Source organism: Mytilus californianus, unplaced genomic scaffold (assembly GCF_021869535.1).
Source record: "Mytilus californianus isolate M0D057914Y unplaced genomic scaffold, xbMytCali1.0.p SCAF_4, whole genome shotgun sequence".
NCBI lineage: Eukaryota > Metazoa > Mollusca > Bivalvia > Mytilida > Mytilidae > Mytilus > Mytilus californianus.
The window spans coordinates 107,767,771-107,782,463 of record NW_026262690.1 but is presented as its reverse complement, the minus strand read 5'-3'; the positions used below and the strand labels follow the sequence as shown (position 1 = coordinate 107,782,463).

General features: G+C 31.6%; 1 long non-coding RNA gene across 1 annotated transcript; it reads left to right on the top strand.

Moving 5' to 3' along the window:
* Positions 1 to 523: 523 nt before the first annotated feature.
* On the top strand, positions 524 to 1,903 carry LOC127739050 (uncharacterized). Its single transcript, XR_008000257.1, has 2 exons — positions 524 to 673; positions 1,253 to 1,903. It is a non-coding gene; the product is annotated as an uncharacterized LOC127739050 (long non-coding RNA).
* The last annotated feature ends 12,790 nt before the right edge of the window (positions 1,904 to 14,693 follow it).

The following is a 14,693-nucleotide window of genomic DNA, read 5'->3' as shown; positions in this document are numbered from 1 at the left end:
GTTTGGGGGTGATGAATCATAAGTGGTTCACAAAATTTTGGGGGGGGGGGGGGATTTTTTTTCCTTTTGTTTTCTTTAAAATTTTCCATTTTGAATTGGTTATTTCTGATTTATATATAAAAGCAAATAATAATGATATGGTTTGAATAGGTAAATTAGAAATTTTTAAGTTCTTAGACCACATTCACTTTGTGAGCCTCTTGTTTTAATTGCTTCTGTAAGTAATATATTAATTTAAAATTTTGACTACAGACACATACAGATTATACCGTTATCAATATTTCAGAGTTTAATGTTGTCAAGCACACAAATCATAGAAGAATAGTTAATCACGTCATTGTTGTCCATTGAAAAATTAGTATGAACACGATGAAAAAGTACGGGAATGTTTGTTTGTTTAACTATTGACCGTGGTTATGTCTTTGAAACTGTTGACTGGCAAATAGTCTGTGAAATGAAATAGCACAAATACTTCATTCCTTTTTTATATCATGGTATATAGAAAAACACATACTGATGTATGATGATAGTTATAGTCATTAAATTATAGTTTTTACCTTTTTTAAGTTTAGGGCAAGAAATATAGAAGATAAAGAAAAATATAAACAATTACGACTGTACAGTAGAAATGATCGGCAAAACAAGATAAACAGAAGACAACAAGGCCTAAATGGTAAGACCACTTCTATATAATAAAAGTGATTGCCCTTGAATGAAGACTATTATAAAAATAAGAAGATGTGGTATGGTATTAAATGAGTTATCTATCCACCAGAGTTCAATGAAGTGGATGCAAGCAATTAAAGACCAATGGCGGCCTTCGATAATGAGAAAAACCATACCTTATAAGTCAGCCAATATAGACCCAACATGAAAAGATTTAAACAATCCAAATTAGTTCAAAGCCAATAACAATTAATAAAAAAGTCATGTCTGTGAGCTCTCCACCTAACCATAATCTAGGACAGTGGTTCAAATAGCACAACATATGAACAAACTGTAAAAACTGTTGCAAGTGGCTCAACTCATTATCACTGCAAGGCACTAAAACGACTGATATTAAGTCGTGGACACAAAGCACTGAAATAACAGAACTCATAATCATGATTAGTAAGAATATCAAATTTAAGTTTCTCAAAATGTTCATATTCATGATAAAATATTCTATTCTATTCTATTCTATTAAACATGATAAAATAAGCTTATTTCATATTGCTGTTTTTTTCTCAATTTATATATTGTGTATTTATAGGTGAGACTTCTTGGTTTTCGTGATCATCAACAGGTCAATACAGAAGAGGAAACTTAAGGTTAATACTTTTCTACATTGTGTGCTAATTGGATTAATGTGAAATGAAATGTGTGCTTACCTGGAAAAAGAAAATAGGAAATTTCTACAAAATGGCTGTAAACAAAATGGAATACAATCATAGATGCACAAGAACACAATTATGTAATTGCAACAACCTACATATTCACTGAAGGATTATGGAAAAATGTAGAAAAAATAATATTTTGTCGAAATAAACACCTGCTTTATCCATTCATGTACATAGCTCTGTCATATCAAATATACAGAGGAAGATGTTTGAAGAACAAATTGCAAAAATGTATGCTCTACCAATTGAAGGAAGATGTCTGGTGGATGGAATTATTTATGCACTGAACTGTTATTTAGGGGATTGAATAATTGTACGCAGCAGCTTAAAAAGAAGAAAAGTTAAATTAACATGAAAAGTGGTTATTTTATTTAATCTGCAAATATGCACAATATCAATAACATCACAAATAGTATGATATTCGTAGCGTTTTGCTTATTATTGTATTGTCTCAAACAGCTAGCCTATTGTTTTTGTATGCCATGTTACTCATCAGTGAACATTTTATTAAAGTTTTAATTATCTTTTGTATCAATTATTCAGTCTCAGGAAAAATAATATTCATACTGTTTTTACTGTTAAGAAATTTTCATAGAGGAAAATTGAACAACAGAAATTTCCATAGAGGAAATTTGGAGAACAATGTTTTCCTTAGAGGAAATTTGTGGTCTTGAATTTTCCTTCAAGGAAAAGTGTTTGTCAAAAATTTCCTCACAGGAAATTGCTGTTGACAAAATTTCCTCAAAGGAAAATTTAAAGCCGCAAATTTCCTCACAGGAAAAAGTATTTCCTCAGAGGAAAATTTGAAGCCTCAAATTTCCTCAAAGGAAATAGAATTTCCTCAAGGGAAAATTTGAAGCCGCAAATTTCCTCACAGGAAATAGAATTTCCTCAAAGGAAATATTAATGCAGCAAATTCCTTAAGGGAAATCTTTTTCCCTTGAGGAAAATACAATTTCCCTTAAGGAAAAATCTTTTTCCTTAAGGGAAATTTGATTTCCCTTGAGGAAAACTACTTTTCCTCTGAGGAAATTGTTGAAAAAAGGGGCATAACTTTTTCAACAGTGGTGCTAGAGCCAAAAAATTTTAGGACAAATATCAGGGAATCAATACCAACCAAGTTATCAACTTCATTTTGACTTAACTCTAAAAATTAAGGTGACAACTTTTGCACTCAGCGGAAGTGCAAACTTGTCCCGGAGACTGTTTAAGGATTGATTTTTTGGGTTTATGGCACTCACTGTTTAGGACTAAGGGACAAAACAATACTTTTCCAAAAATGCAGGTTACTGCTAGTTCATGATTCATGCCCCTCTTCAAATATCTTTATATTTTGTTATTGAAGAATGTTAGTATGAAATTAAGCTTCATATATCTACTTTTTCTTTTGAACCTTGTTGCCATGGAAACCACCATTACAAACCAGTAAAAGTCTGAAATGGCCTAAATCTGTACTCGACTCTACTGATTTGTACTCGACCAGTCTGAATGGGTCTGAATTTTACTTAATTTTACTCGACCTAGTCTGAACCATACTCGACTGTATTGATTTGTACTTGACCATTATCTTTGGTAGTGAAAATAGTCTGAACTATTACTCGACCAGTCTTAAACAGTCTTAACCCATTATCGACCTGTACTCGACCAATACTTGACCAGCTCTCGACCTATATTTTCAGTCTGAACCATACTCGACCAAAGGTCTGAACAATATTCGAGCAGTCTGAACCATACTAGACCAAATATCCTCTACTTTTTATAATTTTGATTGTTAAGATAACTTTCTTTTTAACTGACATGAAAACAGCCACAATAAAATAAACATAAATCTTTTTAAAATTACACACTGATTAAAACATCACATCTGGTCAGTAATAAATGTTAAATAACATCCATTGAAAATTACAGCATCCTGTAAAACTTAAATCACAAGGCCTTTTGAATTCACTAGATAAGTAATACACGAGTTTAAGAAAAATAGGGTTTTCTTTTTACCTGTAAAACACATCTGTACTAAGGTAATTAAAACTTATCAAAGTGCTTCTTGTATGACATAACTTAATTTAATCAAAATAAATTTCTGCTGCAACTTTAGAATACATTTCCTAAGGTAATCAAGGATTGTTATGAAAGTTTTATTATTATTATTTATTTTATATTAAATTCTTGGTTTTACGAAACAAAGGTGTCAATGTTAACATTTATTAAGTTGCTTTATATACTACTTTATATATATTTATATTTTGATAAAAAAAAATGAATAACATTTAAGATACTTGAATCATGGTTGAAAGTTCTTGATGTATATAAAGCAATGTGAACATGATATCATGTATATAAAAATTCATTTAACAAAACTTAATTTATTACAGGATATATTTTTAATCCAACCAGAAATTACCTCCTTCGATCATCTTGTTTTATTTTAATTTTAACTGTGATATGCATTGTATTTGGTGGTCGTCGGCTGTTTTCTGCTGTTTGGTCGGGTTGTTGTCTCTTTGACACATTCCCCATTTCCATTCTCATTTATATATATATTTATATAATAATAATAAAACTTTCATAACAATCCTTGATTACCTTAGGAAATGTATTCTAAAGTTGCAGCAGAAATTTATTTTGATTAAATTAAGTTATGTCATACAAGAAGCACTTTGATAAGTTTTAATTACCATACTGTAGGTAATTATCAGCCTTGTGGGGATAAGCGCTGCAAATGTTGCAACCAATTGATCTTCTAACTTCTGTTACCTTGTGAAAAAGCATGTCAAATATTTGGCTCATCATGCCAGTTAAGTACAAAGCATGGCTTATATTTAAATTTCATTAACATGTTCTCATTCTTTCATATTCATGCAATATTTGTCAACGAAGTTTACACACTTATCAGTCATCATCAACCTTAGAAGAGATAAAATGTGGCGGAGAGATCTGCCTGATAGAAATTAATGTTCTTCACAAATATATGTGTGTGTCCAAATTGACAGACTATCTTATACAACAATATATTGAACAGGGTTTGCAAAAACAAGTATTGCCAAGTTCAGAAGGAAATACTAAGAAAACCAGGGTTTTAGCGATAAATACTGAGTAATATTAAATATTAATATGAAGAGGAATCCATGATCATTTAGAAAGGCATTAATAAATATACAATTTCTTGATAAGAGATATATGTATATTATAAGTTATATGGTTCGCTACTGACCCCCTACGGATCCATAGAGGGTTAGTAAAATCCATAGGGGGTGAGGCCGGAGGCCGAATCTCCTATGGATTTTATTCACCCTCTATGGTCCGTAGGGGGTCAGTAGTTAACCGTATAACGATTTTATCGCACGCGATACTTTTTCTGCAGCGTTTTGTAGAAAAATAATACAAAAACATCAATAGATGACGTCACCATTAACAGTAGACGTGACGTCATGAACCCACTATGGAATTTACTAACCCCCTACGGATCCATAGGGGGTCACCACGTGACGGCGTTAAACCAATCACAACGTGATAATTTACCCGCGGTGCGATAAGACATAATAATCTTATTTTTGAGAGACTTTATTTAAAGAGAATAAACTGGAAAAAGTAAAGATCCAGCAGCTCTTTAGAAAAAGTAAAGATCCAGCAGCTCTTTAGAAAAAGTAAAGATTCAGCAGCTCTTTAGAAAAAGTAAAGATCCAGCAGCTCTTTAGACACACACAATAATTTTTATCCCGTTTTTCTCGGTGGATAATTATTTCATTGGCAATCATACCATATCTCCTTATTTGTTTTATATTAACTTAATATCCTATTCGACATTAAGCTGTAACTTGAAGGGGCAGAGGATCCTATGAATTATCATACAATATTCGTTATACAGGAAAACGGTATAGTTTCTCGAGCAGATATAAATATTTTAATCGTACTTTTGTCCGTAATGAAAACACGAATAACTTAATAAAATAATAATAATTGTAGACAAATTTATTTTATTCGTTCCCTTCCCTTTTTCAAAATCATTAGATTGCCAAATAAGTTATCAGGCCAACATATGCAAAGCATATCGTTTTATATATAAAGTATGTGTTGATGTTTAATATGGAAAAACGGCATCATTTCAACCCTCGGAGGCTCCTAATCGTCATCAAATTATTCTATTCTTTAAATCAAAAATGGAACAAATTTTTTTAAATAGTACTTAAATTATGTGTGTACATACCTTAACATGTGTCGAATAATCCTTTAAACATCGTATAATGCCATCTTTTCATCTATTACGCATTTTAGTCCTTCAATTTTCCACACAACAATTTTCAAGTTCCGAGTTATCAAATAACGTAACGGACAAAATTAATTATTTATAACACCAAATCCGGTGGCCATCCCGCAGACATATCACTCATCACAGCTTGACTACTGGATTGCACAATTTACGACATGTCAATATGCGACTTTGATGTACATGTTTTTATCATGGATGTCAAAACAGATCTTATACACCTATGTTCTAATTGAAACAGTATGGAGATCAGTAAAGTAAAAAAAATAAATAAAATACAATAAAATTATTGCGAGTTTTCGGGTTTTTTTTAATTTGCATTTTGAATGTTAAAGAAATTATAGTGCTAGGACTCAACGCAAATATTCCCTTTTTATATTTAGTACCTTACAATTTTAGCCAATAATTACACATGTATAACTATACACACACACACACACAGAGAGGAGAGAGAGAGAGAGAGAGAGAGAGAGAGAGAGAGAGAGAGAGAGAGATAAAAGAATACATTCGCACCATTTATGCGCATGTGGCAAATGAGAACTATAAAACCTATATTAAATCTGCTGTGACTAAAGATAAATATATCGTTGTTTATGTCAAAATATATTCATAATATTGCTTCCCTTTTTAAAAAGAACGTTGTGTTGACGAATTATTTCTCTGTTTAATATTTCATGCATCAAGCAAGTTATATACCGTGATGTATAAGCGAGGTACGGGCTTCTTCTTTGCTTGCCCAGAAATACGTCTGTCAAAAATAACCGAACATGTTTTGCTATAGATGGCTTCAAAACAATTTCGATTTCAAAATTTCTCTTGTTTTTAATCTATTTATCTTATGATGTATACTTAACTCCTGTCTATCCGTCATTACACTCACCTTCACGCGAGTCATCGTTGCAACGTACATATAGTCCCTTTTAATGTCGTTTTATTTACACAAGACTGAAAATACATGAATATATAGCGGATTTACGTTTTGATTTATTCAGTGTTGTTTGTATATGTTCAGTGGCAAATATTTCATGAATATCTCATCAAAGATTTGTTGCAAGACTTGTGTTATCTAACATACAGATAGCGTAACATTTATCGTGAATACGCTCTGTTCTGGATTTAACGTCCTTCAACCGACCTTGTAATAACTCGAAAAAAAAAGTTTGTTATAGACATAGAAAATGAACAATGAAAAATGCAGGATAATGCAGGCAATAGTTATGAACAATAGTGAAAATAAATTAGCTAGTTAAACTTATTATTTCATCCTCAAATAAAATCCTCATGCCCCCCTAAAATTCAAATAGTTGTCTCCAGAGGTCCTCGATTGACATTCAACAATGAGCAAAACTCATACCGTATAGAAATCTATATTACTATAAATAGTCCGACATGACGAAAATATTATTGTATATTTCTTAATACTGCAAATTATATTGATGATTTTTTTATAGATTATTATTCGGAGAGGACTACATAAGTACGATCATTTTGTGCTCAATTCATTATTTGAATTTGTTTTATTTTTTTAATTTTAATACATTCATGACAAGAGAACCGGAATTCCTTTAGAATGTTAATACGTTTATCATGAGATCTATAAGATAGATTTAAGAAAATGTGGTGTGAGTGCCAATGAGACAACTCTCTCATCCAAGTCACAAATTATAAAACTAAACCATTATAGGTCAAAGTACAGCAAGCTATAAAGGTCCCCAAAAATGACTATAGTGTAAAACCATTCAAGCAGCAAAAAGAAAACGGTCTAATTTGTATAAAAAAAAAAACGAGAAACGAGAAACACTTATGAACCACATCAACAACGACAACCACATCAACAACGACAACCACATCAACAACGACAACCACATCAACAACGACAACCACATCAACAACGACAACCACATATAAAAGTAATACTATGTTAACGTATATCCGCAATTTTCCTTAAATCAATTAAAGAAATCACCTTTACGATGTGTCTCCTATTGTCATTTCTTATCTTGTATACTCAACCGGAAACTACAAATTAAGCAATGCAAATTATAATGGTTTTTATGGAACTTTTAAATAGCGACTGAATAAAAGTATATTAATATTGTTGTTATTTCTGTCATAATACTGGTATAAAATTATGGTACTTATGGATTTCTAAAGTATGACCAGGTATGTGGAAGCGGTGCATATATACTTATTGACGATGCTACTATTTTTGTTAAATACATAAACTGAACTAACGTGTTAATTGAACCGAAGTCTTATCATCAAACACGTCACACTGGGTAAACAACATGCGTCCTAGCATAGGCGGGTGATACGGAACAGACGAATTTGTAAGCAATTAACACATTTTTATACATGTATGTAGTTTTTGAACACTGCAGTGTTCGAAATTCGTGCAAACATCGATCGATGCTGTGTTTTTCCATTGAGGAGGTTATATTGAAATAATGAAACTTCTTTGCCTGCGTATTCTCAAATGGTAGCACTAGTTAAGTCTTGTGGTTGCATCATATATACTAACTTGGTGAGTAAAAATTTCACTTTTGATATGAATATTTAAATTAAATTTTACCCTTATTTGTTGACGTAACTTTTGTCACATTTGAATTTGATATGGATATCTATTGAAGAGGGCAAGACATTTATTAGTTTACCCTTTCAAAACATTAAATATCAAAAGATGAAGTATCCCGAGAAATTGTAAAATTTACGGAAACGGTCGCATGCACTGTCCACAATTTATCAACTTTTGAAAATGAGCAATAAAAATATGTACGAGGCATATATTTCTTACAAAATGAATAGTAGGCATGGGTTTTTGTCAAATTGCTCCAAAAATGTGGACAAATAAAACAAAATATTATTTATTTGATTTTTACGGGTGTGAATTTAAGCCTGGATGCAATTTAGGTACTCCCGTTTCCGATTTCATTTTACGGTCACATGATGGCATCGATATCAAAACCCTTTATCATTTGGTGTCATCGATGAGGTGATGGAATTAATATAGAAAGGTATGGTCGAATTTCTCTTAAAGAAATCTTTATATGGTTCAGATTTCTCTTAAAGAAATCTATTAAGATTTATTCTGAACCTTAAATAGATTTCCTTAAGAGAAATTCGACCATACCTTTCTAAGGTCTTGATAGGAGACAATGAAATTCGGTAATTTTTCAGGTAATTTTTCGCTATTCTTTATATTTTTTGGACAATTTTTCTCTATTCTTTTATTTTTAGGTAAATTTTACTGTAGATTTGGCCCATTTGTCTGGTTTTTTTTTATACCCCATTCATACCCTATTTTACATCTCAGCGGACTCGGAGACAAATTTCTCGGGTGGAACCTATAGCCGTATTAGTCCAAATAATCATGACGCCTCAAAGGCTATTTAATTGTTTTGCTCTATTATATCTATGCTCTGACTAGCATTTTAAGACGTCATAATTATTCAAAGGGAATGGAAACGCGGCTCGAGATCAATCGGGACTCCCGTAGAGCTATAATCTATATGACTCGGTCGGAAGTTAGTATGATCATGGAAGTATTATATTGACTATATAATACTTCCATGGTATGATCATGGAAGTAATATTTAAATATTACTTCCATGGTATGATTAACAATATAAAGATTCATGACGGAGGTCCATTCCCTGTCATATATGTCGGTCATCTAAATTCACTGGGTTATCTTGCTTGAGAAGATAACAAGGAGAGAAAAATACCAAGTCAAGTATAAACTATTATACCATATAAAAGCTAAGGCCTTATAGGTATCTTTTTGATTACTTTTGTGACATACGTTAAATTTGCAATAAATTCTTATGAAAAGTTTTATTAAACATAAAAAATAATGTGATCAGTAAATTTAATAGTATAGTTTTATATGCTATTTATTTTAAATATGTTTGTTTTAGGATCTCATAACATGGGCTTTCATATTTTATTGTTAATGCTTATATATGTGTGTGAATATATTGTAAAGCGCTTAGGGTAATTTTTTGATATTATATAATGCGCTGTTATAAATACTGTATAATAATAATAATAATAATAATAATTAAACTAGACCTCGGTTTGAAATTTGCGAGAGTTTCATCCGGATTACAAAACAAAAAATGCCGTGTTTTGATTTTTTTCTAAAAGCTCGACAACCATGATAGGCAAAACAAAATAGTTGATATCATTATGAAGCTGAAACTTTATTTTAGAACTTTCAATTGGCTATTTTTTATGTTTCTTGTAAAATTTCTAAATTTTCTACGATTTTCCAAAACTTTAGATTGGAATTTCATTATTCTGTCAAAACGTGTCTTTCAATCTGGCAGCGTAATAAGATTGTTTTTCAAATGTTGAAAAGTAGAAAGAACAAAGTGACATCCTGAGATATCATTTTAAAGAAGAAACATTTTCCAAAAATTTGGTCTAAATAACGAATGTTTAATTTAATTAGTATATTGTAAATGATTTTATTTCGAAACAAACTGAAAATTTTAAGTAGTGCTTAAAAAAAAATACACCAACACACTATATTCTGTTAAGGATATAAAAAAACCTCCGTGAAATAGACATGGCAATAAAATACAATTCAAAAGCTTAATCTTTTTTCTATAACATGGTGTTGGTTATATGAAAATGGTGCTAGAAACGAATTTTCTATGATTTTCAAAATCCCTTGTTTATAGTTAACATTGACGCCATTTTGTTCAGTCATGTCCCAGACCGAACGAAGTCTGAAAATACAGACAACAAATGTATAGACTTCCACTTTGAAATCGACTGTCGTTTTAAACACGATTTAATTCATTTTTTTTCAAATACTACTTTATTTGATATTGCAGTTTGCCATAACTAAGCGTTGTCGCCATGTTACCATAAGACAGCATATTAGTTCTTTCCTTTTCTCTCACAGAGCAGTATAGTCTAGAAGTCGCAAAATATGCATAAGTGTTAAAAATACCAACAAATATGTGGATGTTGGAAAGTGTTAACTGTATCTAATAAAAAAATTAATTGAACTGCGACATCATTTGGCATATGTGCTAGGCGTGATTCGTTGTTAACATCTTAAATATATACGACAAAAGTTAGCGTATCAATGATACCTGCAATTGGATATCGGATTCCCATTCCGGTTTTTATTAAACACCTGTAATAAATGTTCTTATCTAGATAAAATACTACATCTGTTCACGTACGTCTTCCCTTATACTCTCTACACCAGTCATATTCCAAAATAAAAAAGAATATTTGTTTCACTTTTTGCATGGCCTTTCTTTTTAAAAACTCCTATAAAGTCGGTTTTCATCTTATTGTTGCAAAACGTCATGAAATATCAAGACGAGGAACAAGAATAAAAACGTTTTTCAGAAGTAACTTTGTATAAGGATGTTTTGTTATATTGTTGTAACTTTTTTTATATATAAGGAATTGTATATTTTAATTCATGATTAAATGGCCAAGTTCGATAACTACTGCCAGATAAGTTATTAGCAAGTTAGAGCGACGGGAAATAATTAACGCACCGTCCGAGACAGGGATGCATCATAAAATATAAGAGTATTAAAGATAACGATCTTGAAAATGGGTACTGATCTTACTTGTGAAGAAAACGTCCGTTACATTTATAGATAAGCTGTAAACAACAAAAAATTTAAGCAAAAGAGAATTGATATTTCTAGTTTTTAATGTTGGAGAGTGGTCATTGATTAAGATGCACAGAGCTTTATGCTGATACGTATATCTTTAGAAACTTTCGTTTAATATACATGTTATTAGTTTTTGTCTCGTCTGTGACGAAAGTTGCATTATGCGAGACATACATTTAAGTATTACTATCCGACAGTGGCGGCGTAAACTATTTGTATTAAGCTTTATATTTCAGAAGGTAGAAGACCTCGATGCTTCATATCTTGTATGCAGATACCTTATGACACGAAGTTTCTGTCAATCATATGTTCAATGTCCTCGTCCTCATTTGCATTGTTCAGCGACTGCTTGAAAAACAAATTGATTTTTTTAGTCATGTGAATTTCTCACTTATTATGATTCATAGGACAACTATATTTGATTGATTGATTGTTGGTTGCGTAACGTCAAGTGGCAAATATTTCATGCATGTTCAGGACGACAACTATATTTGGTATATGGGTTCCTTGCAACGTCTACATGTCCGTCAGACAGGGTTCACAATACTTCGACCTCATTTCATGGATCAGTGAACAAGGTTGAAGTTACGTGGTTAGGTCTGTTTCTAGAATACTTAGAGCAGTAGGTCAACTATATGTGGTGTACGGAATGACTATAATTATTTGGTTTATTTTGACCTAGACCTCATATTCATGGTTCATTGGTCGACGTCAAGTTTTTGTGTTTTGATAAAGTTTTTTTTAAGTACTATAAGCAGTAGGTCAACTGTACTTGTTGTATATAATGACTGTAATGGATACCGGTCAGTCTGGCAGGTTTGACCTTGACCTCATTTTCATGTTTCATTGGTCGATGTTAAGTTTTTGTGTGTTGGTCTGTTTTTCAAGTACTATAAGCAGTAGGTCAACTTTAATTGGTGTATGGAATGACTGTAATGGGTACATATCAGTCTGGCAGGTTAATTTTGACCTTGACCTCATTTTCATATTTCATTGGTCGATGTTAAGGTTTTGTGTTTTGGTCTGTATTTCCAGTACTACAAGCAATAGGTCAATTATATTTGGTTTATGGAATGATTGTTAGGTGTTTATGTCTGTTTAGCAGGTATCATCTGACCTGATCAAGTTTCTGTGATGCTTTAAGTAAAACCTTTATTTCTAAAAATTTCAATATAAAATCAATGCCCAGTAAAGCAGGCGACACAATTCAGCGTGTGCACTCTTGTTTTAATAACAGACATAAACTTTTCTTGTTTTAAAATTTACAGAATTGATAAAGTATGACGATAAAATGACTTCAAAATAATAATGTTTGGTTATACAGGACGAACTGCATAAAGAAGCTGGAAATGGCGAGTTAGGAAAATCATTAATAATGCAGGCTTAAAACTCCATAGAAGGGGATTTGGAAACATCATTGATGCTCGACAGCTCATTGTCAGTTGAATGTTAAGATTATCACTACAATACCGTATTCAAGACTTGAATGTTACATTTGTTGATGAGATAGAAGATTGTCTAAGAGTATCTGAAAAGGAACAGTTTCCACAGAAGTAATGGTAAGAAACCTAAATTTGGACATGGAAAGCTTTAAAAAGTGTTTTCGTAGATTTTTTAAATGTAAAAGAGACACGTAAATAACGTTTACTGTCACATGAAATACAGCTAAGAATGTTTATCAATTATGGACTTTTGACCAGGTTAATACGTTATATGTGGACCTGTTCAAATTATATTGATCTAGGACGGAGTCATTTCTGTTTATGGATGACGTTTTCTATATATAGAGAAACAAAATGGAAAAAAATACCTAATTTAGAAATGGAATTTTGTTGATATCAATGTTCTCGTGTATTTGGTGGAAGTAATTGATTAATGGTTTGTCAAGGTCTGCATAAAAACGTAAAAAAAAATTGCAGTTATATTTCAACGAGCCAACGTTGTATAAAAATAATTAGCCAAATATGTGACATAGCCCATTTACTGTAACGTGACCGTAACATGTTTAAGTCGTGTAACATGCAATACTTTGAAATTTTTGTCTCTTGTTTTTTAACAGATTATATAAGTTTTAATTTAATTTCTGATGGTAAATACTAGTAGATTGTTCATGCAGGTGTATAGCTAATTATAAATATACAGATCGTGGTATAAATAGAAATTAATATAATAACAAAAAAATCAACCCCGCCACGTTGCCATGGCATATGCATGCTCAAGTAAGGAACATCTTCAGTAACTATAGTACATGCATGTGATATCACAACTTCTTTCATTATTTGAAAATTGGGTGCTGGTAACATATCCTTGATTGTATCAGTTTTTAAATTACAAATTTAGGACTTGACATTTTTAGCTAGTCTACTGTAGGAGATTGTGTGATGGCCAGCTGAATATGTCTTTTTGGTAATTTTTGTCGTTGGGTTGCTGTCTAGTTGACGAATACCGCTTATCATTGGGTGCTGGTAACATATCCTTGATTGTATCAGTTTTTAAATTACAAATTTAGGACTTGACATTTTTAGCTAGTCTACTGTAGGAGATTGCGTGATGGCCAGCTGAATATGTCTTTTTGGTAATTTTTGTCGTTGGGTTGCTGTCTAGTTGACGAATACCGCTTATCATTGGGTGCTGGTGACATATCCTTGATTGTATCAGTTTTTAAACTACAAATTTAGGACTTGACATTTTTAGCTAGTCTACTGTAGGAGATTGCGTGATGGCCAGCTGAATATGTCTTTTTGGTAATTTGTGTCGTTGGGTTGCTGTCTAGTTGACGAATACCGCTTATCTTTTTCTATTCAATTTAAATATAAATGGATATACATTATATTTTTCTAAATGAAAAGGCTATCGAATCAAATTAATAAAATTTAGAATCCAAAGTTTTAAAATAGAATCAAGCGTGAACTATCGTTGTCATACATAACAGAACTAATCCTGTATTTATTCCAATGATTAGGTAGTTACGTTTATAGAGGTCAGCGACCTTTCTACTAATTCTTACTGTGCTTTAAATAATTTGGAATAAAGTATGAACATTCAAAACTCTTCATGCGTGCATCGCTGACTACAGAAACATCAATACACAAAATGCTAAAATAGACTGAATTTTTTAATATACAATTTATAGGCGAGTGACATTCAGTCCTAAAAAATATTTTTAATGCACCTATCTAACACACGGCTAAATAATATATCTTTGGAAAGGTTAAAATGTGTAGATTTCAGTTTGCCCGGTCGTAAAAGTGAAATATGGTGCACTTTTTTTTTTAAATCCGGGTCAACGGTCGGACGAGAAAAATTTCAAAGTTCACACCTATTTAGCATTACGAACTAATTTGAAGCCGGAGGGTTATGAAATCGTTTTTTTCCACTTTATACAATATTATAATATTGTTT